General features: G+C 35.1%; 1 protein-coding gene across 1 annotated transcript in view; it reads right to left on the bottom strand.

The window, feature by feature from the left end:
* The window catches only part of Fbxl17 (F-box and leucine rich repeat protein 17), a 616,731-nt gene that overhangs the window by 84,715 nt on the left and 521,347 nt on the right, over positions 1-10,669 (bottom strand). The window lies entirely within an intron of this gene.

Below are 10,669 nucleotides of genomic sequence, written 5' to 3'. Positions count from 1 at the left end.
TCAAAAAGATCATACACCACTACCAGGTAGGATTCATGCCAGGGATGCAAGGATGGTTCAATATTTGAAAATGTATATGAGAAGAATGTATGCAGTGTATTATTTGTTAAAACTGTACTTTCGATTTGATTTGAAACTGTCTCATTGCTATATGTTTATCAATAAAACTTTGAAAAGAAAAAAAAGAAGAAACAAATAGAAAGGTATAATAGAATTAAAAGGAAAGCAAGAACTTGAGGACTAGACAATGAAGAGAGAACAAGGAGAAGAGCTAGGAAACATGACAGAGGCAAGCCCTACAGTTATATGTACAAGGTGGTAGGGCAATGATCCTGAGAATCTTCAGAAGATTCTTGAATCTAGCAGTTAATTGGAAGGATTCTCTCCCTGATTAACTATATATGCTGACACCTGTGAACTAAGCAACTGCACTGAAGATGGCAGTCATTTTTTATTCTTATGTTTAAAATATATTTTAACTAAAAATTTTTTTTTCATGATATTCTGTAGGGACTTAAAGTTTAACACATCAATACCTGATGAAAAATACCTGTTCCATGTTATGCCTAAGATGTTTGATATTCATACAGATAGTAAGGTTAAGCTCGACAGCCTAGGTTGTATGGTAATAAAAATAAGCTTCTCTTCTGGAGCGTTAACAATCTAATTTTGCAGACCAAAAATTAGAGAAAAAAGAGGGCTACAAGGAAAGTCAACATTTTGGCCCTAGCATTCCAAGGTCAATTAAGGCTCAGGACATATAAGAACTTGTACTGTAACATCATGTAACTCAGTACTGTCCCAAATTTTCTGATCAAGGAGATTATGGGGCCAAAGAGGAAAGTGATCGATGATGTAGAGTGTGCCTGGGGAGAGTCACATGGGGAGAAGACACTCTCTCAGGCTTTCACAGAGAGCACATTGGCCAAGCAATGTCTGTGACTCATCCACATGGCTGACACTGACAAAGCATCTACAACCTGAGGTACAGGGTCTCAGGATAAATCCTGAGGGGGTTTGACTGACTTTATCAGATACAAAAGCTACAATTCTTGTTACATAGGCCTTACTTTATCTTGATCTTAACCATCCAGCAGAAAAGTATAAAAACTAAGTATAAGAAGTAAAGCCATGTTGTTATGTTGAGCTGTAGGAGACTCAGGTCAACAATTTCTGACATTGCTAGTCAAGTGGAAGACCCAGTGCTATTATGGAGTACTGGACTATTTTGGAATATTTTGCTGAGTTCACACACCTATAATATTTAAATGACAGAACTAAACAAAAAAAAGGGGTTACAGATGAATGTCCATTTTGTATCAGTGTATTCAAAATGGTTAGAATAGATATATAGCTACATTCTCTTAATTCAATGAATAGAGGGATTTGTTGTAATAGTGTTTGTAAATAGGATATCATGTCTGCATTTTGTAGAACAAATAACCACTAGGAAGACTATGCAATGTGTTAATTATTGAAAGTATCCTACCAATTTGGTTTGAAACTGTCTCACTGCTATTTGTTTCTCAATAAAATTATGGAAAAAAACCCCTAAGTATATGTAGAATAAAGGCTTATTATGCCACTGAAAACTAGAAGTTTCAAGAATTTTTACTTCGTGTTAACAATAATGTACTTTTGCGAGAAAGTTAGAATTGCATCTCGTGTTCCACAATATATGGTGATTTCCTTTCATTAAGTTTAACATAAATGCTTAGTTTTCATTTTAATTATTTAATATGTTAATATGATTTATTTATTTATGTTTGTTATTTTAGGGAAGGGTCTACAGGGTGTTCAGGGTCTCACTACTAGATCAGACTCATAGTGATCTACGCATTTACAGTCTCCGAAGTGCTGGGATTGCAGGTGTGCACCACTACACCCAGTCTCAATTGCCATCTCAGTGTGCCCCAAGGGTAGCACCTGCATGGCAGGCCTGAGATCAGACCCCTGGCCCCCGCGTCTGCTTGCAGGTGCTTTAATTCACTGAGCTATTTGGAGTGCCCTATTATTTAAAATATGTTTACTTATGCCTACTGGTTTACATTTTTTAGTTGTTTCAATTCAAAATTTGTTCATTTATTTATTTATTATTTTTTAATGTATCTGGTACAGGGTCTCACTATGCAGCTTGGACTAGTAGTGATCCTCCTGTTTGCAGCCCCTCCAATGCTGGGATTTCAGGCGTGTGTCACCATACCTGGATTCCTTGCCAGTTCAGCATGCCCAGCAAAGGGACTGATGCTGTCTGTGGTGCCTGGAATTGAATCCCTGTCCACGCGCTTGTCTATACAGGCACTTAGTCTGTTGAGCTATCTTTCTGGCCCTTAATTCAAAGTTTAAAACTTTAGTTTGGTAGGGGAAAAATAGATATTTTTCCACATACTGTTAAGAACTGAAAAGTGAATTCACCTTTTAAAAACTGATGTTTTTACTAGCCAGTTTAATATTTTTATTTAATCTGTACTCCAGCTTTTCATATCATCTTGCACAGAAAATTGGAAAATAACACTTTTATATTGCTTTCCAATTTGCTTATTTGACTGCTATCTGATTTTAAGTTATTGTTTTACTTTTATATCTTACATTTTGCTATTATGGCCAATGTTAACAACTCAATCATATAATATAATATTTGGTAAATAAATACTTTAATTAAAAAAAAGTAAATAAGTGGTCAGGGCTGTACTAATCTTGTGTAAAACTTTCAAGCAGTCAAAACTTGGCTTTGTGGCTGCTCTTCTCTCCTAAAATTCTCCTTTATCATAGTAACCACAAATATACCTAGAGCCTTCATATTCTACAATTTAGCAATTCTGAACTTAAACAAGTAATTGAAAAAAATCTACCCTAAGAATAATATGAAGAACCCTCCTTTTAACCTAAAAGCAATTTCACCAGATGATGTTTAAATTGAATAAACTATCTATCACAAAATTCTTCAGACCAATTTAAGCATTCAACAAAATTTCTTGTGACTAATAATACCTTTGCTCAGTTGTAGAGGCAAGCTAAGAAGATAATATGTGAAATAGAGTGGTTCTGAAGTCTTTGCATTTTCTTATTTGTGTTATGGCATAATACAATGAAAGAACTGCTTTTAACCCTGTCAAATGGAATCTCAAGGACAAAGATTTTATAGTTTTTTTTTTTTCCTGAAGAACTGATGTAAGATTAAATTTACTTGGAGTGTTCAAGTGCTTTGTCTACTAAGAAAAAAATGATTGATTTCTTTATATAGATGTTATATAATTAATTTCTAATTTGACAAAAGAACTGATCAAACAGCAGTGACCATTCTGAATGTTTCTCAGGGCCAATTACCAGCAATGCTTTTAGAAAGAAAACCTCTTCAAATATATTTCTTCTCTGCAATTCAGGAGTCATGTTTCCATACTAAATTCTCTTCCTTACTCTTAGAAACAAGAATGATAAACCCAATGTTTGCATAGTTGTACACTTCTTATGCTTTTATGTGTTTTGATCTTGCCACCTGATGCCCTGTGTTGTAGTCTTTGGATGACAATTTATGTGTGCAGATGCCATCAGTTCCCTCACATATTCCTTCAACAATCACTGTTTTTGAAAAGGGCACCAACTTCCTGTTGTAAGTACCTATGCCTTTCGCTAGAGTGTTTTTGGGCTCCAAACCATGTCCAGATTGTACATGGTACTGGGTAGAAAATATATGGACTTAAATGGCAAACACTAGCCTTTGATCAACAACAGAAAGACGACAGCTAATAAATAACCCTGTTGCTTTTTTCCTTGGGGACAACTCAGACACATACTCTATGCCATCTTCTACACACCTTCCTGTGAGACTGAGCCCATGACCTACAGCAGTAACAAGTTCATTAGTACATCTTCTAATGGTTTTTCTCCACTGCCTTCTTTTCTAATCCCACTCCTTTCACAATTTTCTCCTATAGGAGAGAAACTCCAAAGTATACCACATGCATTCAAAGTTTTGTTTCAGAGTACTACTATGAAAATTACAAGTAAAAAAGCTGTACTTAAATATGCATTTGCACATAAAATTTGGCACTGACAATGACAAGGAAAACATATAACGTTTATTGAATGTAACCTGTATGGATACATTTTTGCCAAATTTTATATCCAAGAGCTTTATGATATAGGCACCACTGAAGTACAGACTTTATATTTAGTTCACTACTAAAGCCCAAGTCCAAGAAAATTACTTAAACATGTAAGGCATTTAGTACAATACATTATTCCAGTTTTACAGATGATATAATAGTGGCTTCAAAGGTAAGTAGCTTGTGGATGTTCCTGGAGTTCTGAATGGTAAGTCTGTCTGACTCAGGATTTAAAACTCTTAATCCACCCATGACTAGATAATGATCTAGATGGGGAAAGGGATCAAGGAGCCCACTTAAAAAGTACTAGCTGCTCTAGATTTACACAGACAGCAAGGCATTTATAAGGCTACTAACATATTTGTTGGAATCAAAAAAATCTGTACCGCTTCTCATGTTATTTACTGCCTGTACTAGTTACAGCCCTTTTGGCTATTTGCATCCTTTGCTACTCTTTGTTTGTATCTCCCAAATAGTTAGATGAAGTGTCTGCCCTTGTGCATGGGGAGAGGATTCCAATGTTTCATCTGGAGATTAATTTGGTGTGTGTCATGATCTTTCACATACCTCTTGCTAGTCCAAAAGCTGGTTCTCAGATTAAAAGTTAGGAGAGGAGGATAGTTAGTTTACTGATGGTGGGTAAAGAGGTAAATCTTTTTCCTTTTATTATTAAAAAAGATAACAAGGAAGAAAAAAGGTAGAGGGACTAGTGAAAATGTTTGTTTTTTGCTGCAAAGCTTAGTAGTTCAAATTTTTTTCCCCAATCAACTATGCATATTTTAAACTATCTGCTACTAATTCCTCTAGAGTTAAAGACTTCCTCAACCTATCAAATGGAAATCTATTTATTTTTGTTAGACTATTGACTTGAATTTTGTTCAAAAACAAAACACAATAGAACTACTGATTGAACATTTAAATAAAATAAAGCAATAAAGCATGTACTAAATACAGTAATTGAAAATTACATAGGTTAATTAGCAATTTAATAAAATAAACATGCTAAAAAGAATACACAGGTTTCAGTGGTTATTAAAATGATGCTCCCAAAGTCCTCTGACTTGTAATAAAAACACTAAATAGAAAATAAATGCTAAATCAATTTCTACTAAATATTTAAAATGCTAAAGGTTAATCTATTTTGGTGACCTAGCCATGACAAAGTGACCTATTGTAAATAATAAATGACCTCTAATAATGAGAACTGTTAACTATATTACATAATAGTAATATTTATATAATGGCTCAGAGCCACATTTAATATTATGGTGTGGGCAATTAATTATGTGAGGAAAAATGTAATACTGCTACAGCTCTAGAGTTATTTTACACAAGAAGCGGATTTAAAAAAAAAGAAGCGGATTTTGTGGAGGAGCAGTCCAAATACTTAAGACTCTTCAAAAGGCCTTAGAGTCTTTCATTCTTGAGCAGCCCATTTGACCAAAAGCTAGAAACAATCACTTTCTTTTACACAAAGGATTATGAACTAACTGTAAAACTAAAACATAGAAAATTTTTGTAACTAAAGCTCTCATAAGCCTTTAACTATGAATGCATAATGAGTCTTTGGCAAATAAAACTGATGCAAGAGAGCATATTACTAATTGTAAGTTGTATTTTTCACTAATGCAGTAATTTTCTTTAGAAAAGGTTCTTCAATTTCAAACTAGAATTTTTTATGGGGAGAAAAACTCTCCTTTTTATATATGGTGATGAATTAACACCCAAATAATCAACACTTATTCTTGTCATATGTGACTGATTTTACAGGTATTACAAGAAGCAAAAATGAAAAAAAATAAAGGACGTTGCTCATGGCTTATATGAAAGTACTATTTTAATTTCATCTATTCCTATAACTGATTTAATGTGGCATTCAGACATTAGGCATTCAAGTATTTTAAGGATAGCCAATGACATTAAATAAGATTAAATTTCTCATCATTTACAGAGATTTTTAAAAATGTAAGTCTCCTATAAGAAAAAAAAAAAAGCACTTGAGAAGTTCCTCTAAGCCTTAACCAAAGAAATCCTAAATAACAATATGGAAAAATATGATTATTCTTTGAACACTGGTATAGGGTATGTGAGTTTATCTTAAAATCTGGTACAAAGAAATAGAATATAGAGACACAAGGAGAAAACAGGGGGACTGCTCCTGCTTTAAAGAAAAGCTTTCTCAGGCTGCAGAGATAGCTTGGTGGGGTTCGATCCCTGGTACCTGATGCTGGGCTAGCTCCATGCCCAGCTGGCCACTGAAACATAGCATGTTGGTGCATACCTGTAATCCCAGCGCTGGGGAGGCTGAGACAGGAAGATCACTATGAGTCTGAGCTACATAGAAAGACCCTGTACCAAATAAATAAAGCATTTTAAAAAATTAAAAAACAGAAAAGCTTTTTCATTAAGGTTAAAGAAGCAATAAAATAAAGACTGACCAGGTTTTCAGGGAAAAATATATATTAACAATCCATCATGCCATTAGTTGTGAAACATTTATCTTTTTACTTATTTTTTATTTTTATTTATTGGTGGAAGCCAGGATGGAACTCAGGCCCTTGCTTGCTAGGCAAGCGCTTATTCTACTGAGCCGTCTCCTCAGCCCCAACATTTATTCTTTTAAACCTGTATTTATTTAAGAAAGTCTGGCTCTTGGATACATTGCAAGAGACAAGAAACTACTTTGATCTTTTAAAAAGTCATCAGAGATGACTCTCCTAGCCCCACTCAAATACACACTAATTCTTGTGAAGAGGTTGCATTACATTTTGAAATAATATGACGTTTATATTTTGTACAGAAATTCAGCGGGCCTGGCTCTAGCTCAGTTCTTTAAGTGGCTGCTTCCGCAAAGCTGTCAGCCTCAGCTTATACTAGTTCGATCCCCACAACCCTCCAGCCAGCCAAAAGTGCCCTGAAGGCATTCGAGGAGAAAAAAAAAAATCCTTATATTTTGTACAGAAATTCAATAACTGATACTACTTCTGATCTTAAATATTCAAATTTGAGGAAAACAAATAGTTCATTTATGAATAGCTTCAAAATATTTTAAAGAGAAGGTAGAGTATAAAGAGAAAGAGGTAGTGTTTCTAACAAGATTAATACCTATTAGATTATTACAAGTAGAACAAAAATCATGTATTACAACTCTTTTGGGTATAATTCTTTCATCTTTTATTTAGCTGTGGACCTGCCTGTAAGTATACAGTGATCATAGTCATCACTGTAAATGTATGCGCCACTTGTAGAAAATGGGCTCTTGAACAGAAGTTACTGTATTTCATAATTACACTTCTAGAAGTATGGTCTCTAGACCAGTCTATCTATCTATCTATCTATCTATCTATCTATCTATCTATCTATCTATCTATCTATCTAAACTAACACTTGAGAAAAAGAAAACTGGGCTGGGAAGATAGCTCAGTGGTCTAGGTGCCTGCCTGGCAAGTGTAAGGACACGGGTTCGATTCCCAGTACCACATGCTGTATAGGCCATGGAACCCAGGATGTGCAGTGCCAGCCACTGAAATCAAGTGTAGTGGCACACACCTGTAATCCCAGCTCTGAGGAGGCTAAGGCAGGAGGATCACTATGAGTCCAAGCTGTGTACCCTGTATCAAGTAAATAAATAAATAAATTAAAAAAAACAACCTTCTCTTGCAGGGGTGAATAGTTTAAGGCATCCATCTCATGCACTGCCATTTTACCATTTAGCTTTGTTTATGTAGTTCACTAGAGAGGAGAAAACCCAAGGCGACAAAAGGTAAACTCTCTCTACCTGAAAGAAACCTGCCATTTTGATGTTGTAAAAGAAACTCACAGTCAGGAGCCAGGGAGATGGCTCAGTAGAACAAGCACTTGCCTGGCAAGTGTAAGGGCCTGAGTTCAATCCCTGGTTCTGCCAGAAAAAAAAAAAAAAAAAGAAAAAGAAAAAGAAAAAAGAAACTCACTGTCAATACTGAAAATAGTGAAGACTAAACAGATGTAACAGAGAAAGTCTTTGAGAAGAATTCATTTATAAATGGCTTGTCCTTTTATTTGTGTGGGGGTGGCATGGAGGGTATGGAGCCAAATGTTTTATAAGAGTAAGTATCTGGTGGTTTCCTCTTTCTCCCTATGTTTCTTTTACTATTCTAGTGTCATTATTTAAAGTGAGCCATATTAAGTCAGATAAATTATCCTAACTGTTCCAAAATACTTCTAATACGACTTAATGGGAAAACATATTAAATTATAACAAGCAGTATTTATCTATGACAGGGTCTGTATAGTGTGTAACAGTACAAATAATATTTTAAGTATATGTACAATAAACATATCTATATTTAAAGTTTATAAAAGCATCAAAAGATTTTCTTGGATTTTACTCTCAATCTGAAATGTTGATTTATTGAAAATATGAATGATGGAAAGGGGACAATAGTGGAATCAATTACTAAAAAACAATAGTACCAAGGAAAACTTGTTGATAGAACTATAGGAACCCACAATGTTTACAGATTTCTGTGGGAAGGAGATGACTTGTCCACATGTGCATACAGAAAGAGGCAAGTGGTTCTGTGAATGAAGATGACCTCATTGAGGACAGAGTCTATGGGGGGAAAGGAAATAGGAGTTAACAGTTACAAAATCCCTTTTTCCCTGCATTTCTATAGTCATAACATCTGGGCTTATTTGTTCCCTGTAGAATGATACGCACCAACCTCATGCAAATCGTAGGATGCATAACCCAACAGCATTGTCCCTTTATTCTACCTCCAGAATAGTTGTCTCAGTTGCTTCTGTCCTTCTCCAAGGTCACCATTATATCCCCCTGTACCACAGCAAACAATTCCCAAATGGTCCTCTTTATATCCCCATCTTTTCTGTAAGTAGTATCTTAGTTAAAAATATAAAAATATATTTCTGATCCTATCTCTTTTCCTAACACCCTTCAACAGCTCCCCACTGCATGCACAATAAAAGCAAGTGCATTACCATGGCCTACAAGAGATGTATCCAGTCAAGATACCCAAACCTTACCACTTTTGTTGTATCAGCCTTCCATCAACTTTTTTACCTCGCCAAAAACCTCTCTCCTTACCAGCACTTTGTGGCTGCTGTTCCTGCAGCTCCTTCACCCAGATCTCATGCACTGCTTCCTCCTAATCTTTTATTTCAGGACTTAGATATTTCGTTCTAATAGAAATCTCTGATAATTTTACATAAATTTAGATCCTAGTGTTCTTCTTTTCTACTACAGAATTTTGTATATTCCCTTAATCTTGGAAATTCCATTATTTGATTTGTTCATGTTTTATGGATTATTTCTCCAAGTAGTACACAAACCTCAAGTGTAAGAAGTATTATCTGTTTATTCTAGATAGCAGTCAAAATGACCACGACAGTGCCTAAATCCCCCCCCCAAAAGATGCCCAGTGGATGCAGCAGTATCCCGAACATATTTTATATTTTAATTTACCTGTTATCTATTTATTTAGAATTTATATGGAATGCCTAGTAGATATAGCTCAGCAACACAGCTCCTGCCTGGTAAACACAAGGTCATGAGTTCGATTTCTAGTACAAAAAAAAAAAAAAAGAATTTATATAGAGTTATGACCTGCAATACAGATTGTCACTGTATGCAATTTATGAACATGGCTGATTTACAGTGATTACTCCTTTATTAATAAATACTGGGAGGGTACATTTAGTTTTTTGAAAAAAGTTATATTCATACTAGTTCATCAATATTTCCTGCCTTGAATTTTTCTAGGGGCTGAGGAGATGGCTCAGTAGAACTCAGATTGCCTGAGTTCAATCCCTGGTTCTGCAAAAGAAATTTTCTACTGGTTGCTCAAACTTCTTTTGGAATTTAACTCTACTTAACATTCTATAGTGCCAAGTAAAAATCAAATAGGAACAGTTTTCCATGGGGCCATGTATGCAACCCATATAGGCAATGTGAATTACCACCCTTGCTTGAGCTGAGCAGCACTGGTTGAACTGAGCAGAAAAGCAAACACAATTGACGGATATGTCTGAACTGAATACCAGAACTACTGCTTGTAGTGTTAGCCTCCATTGGAGCCACTTAATGTTGTTATTGCCATAAAACATCAAAGATGCCAAGATCTTGTCATTTTTTGTTGTTCTTGTTAAATAATTCTTTTCTCTTTGAGTAATGTATATAGACAAGTTTATGGTTCAGATCTATTCTTACTTCTTGCAAACATAACTTGATCCTGACATTTGTAGTTCAAAACTGAATCTCTAGAGTAACGTATTTATTTTGTTTAATCTTAAAGCATCTAAGAATAAAAATCTAGATATTTATCCTTGTGCTCACTATGTCAGGCCACATGTTCACACTCATGGGAAACATAAATTTACATAATTATGCATTGATGTTAATTCTTTATTTTAAATTTAAAAATATAATGAAACAGTTTCAAAACCGGTTATAACAGGGGCTGGAGAGATGGTTCAGTGGTCTAAAGCACCTACTTGGAACAAGCTTGGCAAAGCACAGGGACCGCGGTTCAATCCTCCAGCACCACATGCCAGCCAGCCGCGCCCCC

This window comes from Octodon degus, unplaced genomic scaffold (genome assembly GCF_000260255.1).
Source record: "Octodon degus isolate 3935 unplaced genomic scaffold, OctDeg1.0 scaffold00009, whole genome shotgun sequence".
NCBI classification, from domain to species: domain Eukaryota; kingdom Metazoa; phylum Chordata; class Mammalia; order Rodentia; family Octodontidae; genus Octodon; species Octodon degus.
Note: the sequence above shows the minus strand (reverse complement) of the source record. Positions and strands in the feature narration are given on the sequence as shown.